Raw genomic sequence first — 2711 nt, forward strand, 5'->3', positions numbered from 1 at the left:
GGCGGGAGGAACAGTCGGGGGTACCTGCTGAAACGGAAACACATGCTCATCAAAGTAAACATGCCGGGAAGTGAATGTTGGAAATATGCCCTAGAGGCAATAATAAAATGGTTATTATTATATTTCTCTGTTCATGATAATTGTCTATTGTTAATGCTATAATTGTGTTATCCGGAAATCGTAATACATGTGTGAATACATAGACCACAACACGTCCCTAGTGAGCCTCTAATTGACTAGCTCGTTGATCAAAAGATGGTCATGGTTTCCTGACTATGGACATTGGATGTCATTGATAATGGGATCACATCATTAGGAGAATGATGTGATGGACAAGACCCAATCCTAAGCATAGCTCAAAGATCGTGTAGTTCGTTTGCTATAGCTTTTCTGAATGTCAAGTATCATTTCCTTAGACCATGAGATTGTGCAACTCCCAGGTATCGTAAGAATGCTTTGGGTGTGCCAAACGTCACAACGTAACTGGGTGACTATAAAGGTACACTACAGGTATCTCCGAAAGTGTCTGTTGGGTTGGCACGAATCGAGACTGGGATTTGTCACTCCGTATGATGGAGAGGTATCTCTGGGCCCACTCGGTAATGCATCATCATAATGAGCTCAATGTGAGCAAGTGGTTGATCACGGGATCATGCATTACGGTACGAGTAAAGTGACTTGCCGGTAACGAGATTGAACGAGGTATTGGGATACCGATGATCGAGCCTCGGGCAAGTAACGTATCGATTGACAAAGGGAATTGTATACAGATTGATTGAATCCTCGACATCGTGGTTCACCCGATGAGATCATCGAGGAGCATGTGGGAGCCAACATGGGTATCCAGATCTCGCCGTTGGTTATTGACCGGAGAGTCATCTCGGTCATGTCTGCGTGTCCCCCGAACCCGTAGGGTCTACACACTTAAGGTTCAGTGACGCTAGGGATGTTGAGATATTAGTATACGGTAACCCGAAAGTTTTTAGGAGTCCCGGATGAGATCTCGGATGTCACAAGGAGTTCCGGAATGGTCCAGAGGTGAAGATTTATATATAGGAAGTCAAGTTTCGGCCATCGGGAAAGTTTCGGGGGTAATCGGTATTGTACCGGGACCATCGGAAGGGTCCCGGGGGTCCACCGGGTGGGGCCACCTATCCCAGAGGGCCCTATGGGCTGAAGTGGGAGGGGAACCAGCCCCAGATGGGCTGGTGCGCCCCCCCATGGGCCTCCCCTGCGCCTAGGGTTGGAAACCCTAGGGGTGGGGGCGCCCCACTTGGCTTGGGGGGCACTCCACCCCCCTTGGCCGCCGCCCCCCTTGGAGATTCAATCTCCTAGGGCCGGCGCCCCCCCTAGGGGTCCTATAAATAGTGGGGGGAGGGAGGGAAGCCGCACCCTAGCCCCTGGCCTCTCCCTCTCCCTCCCGTGACACTCCTCCCTCTCCCTGTGCTTGGCGAAGCCCTGCCGAGATCACCGTTGCTTCCACCACCACGCCGTCGTGCTGCTGGATCTTCATCAACCTCTCCTTCCCCCTTGCTGGATCAAGTTGGAGGAGACGTCTTCCCAACCGTACGTGTGTTGAACGCGGAGGTGCCGTCCGTTCGGCGCTAGGTCATCGGTGATTTGGATCACGACGAGTACGACTCCATCAACCCCGTTCTCTTGAACGCTTCCGCGCACAATCTACAAGGGTATGTAGATGCACTCCTCTCTCCCTCGTTGCTAGATGACTCCATAGATTGATCTTGGTGATGCGTAGAAAATTTTAAAATTCTGCTACGCTCCCCAACAGTGGCATCATGAGCTAGGTCTATGCGTAGTTTCTATGCACGAGTAGAACACAAAGCAGTTGTGGGCGTGGATATTGTCAATTCGGCGGCATCGTGGGATGAAGCGGCCCGGACCGACCTTACACGTATGCTTACGTGAGACTGGTTCCACCGATTGACATGCACTAGTTGCATAAGGTGGCCGGCGGGTGTCTGTCTCTCCCACTTTAGTCGGATCGGATTCGATGAAAAGGGTCCTTATGAAGGGTAAATAGAAATTGGCATATCATGTTGTGGTTTTGGCGTAGGTAAGAAACGTTCTTGCTAGAAACCTATAGCAGCCACGTAAAAAACTTGCAACAACAATTAGAGGACATCTAACTTGTTTTTGCAGCATGTGTCGTGTGATGTGATATGGCCAAAAGGATGTGATGAATGATATATGTGATGTATGAGATTGATCATGTTCTTGTAATAGGAATCACGACTTGCATGTCGATGAGTATGACAACCGGCAGGAGCCATAGGAGTTGTCTTTATTTATTTATGACCTGGGTGTCAACATAAACGTCATGTAATTACTTTACTTTATTGCTAAAGCGTTAGCCATAGTAGTAGAAGTAATAGATGACGAGACAACTTCAAGAAGACACGATGATGGAGATCATGGTGTCATGCCGGTGACAACGATGATCATGGAGCCCCGAAGATGGAGATCAAAAGGAGCAAATGATATTGGCCATATCATGTCACTATTTGATTGCATGTGATGTTTATCATGTTTTACATCTTATTTGCTTAGAACGACGATAGCTTAAATAATATGATCCCTCGTAATAATTTCAAGAAAGTGTTCCCCCTAACTGTGCACCATTGCGAAGGTTCGTTGTTTCGAAGCACCACGTGATGATCGGGTGTGATAGATTCTAACGTTCGAATACAACG

The sequence above is a fragment of the Triticum dicoccoides genome, chromosome 1A (genome assembly GCF_002162155.2).
Source record: "Triticum dicoccoides isolate Atlit2015 ecotype Zavitan chromosome 1A, WEW_v2.0, whole genome shotgun sequence".
NCBI classification, from domain to species: Eukaryota; Viridiplantae; Streptophyta; class Magnoliopsida; order Poales; family Poaceae; genus Triticum; species Triticum dicoccoides.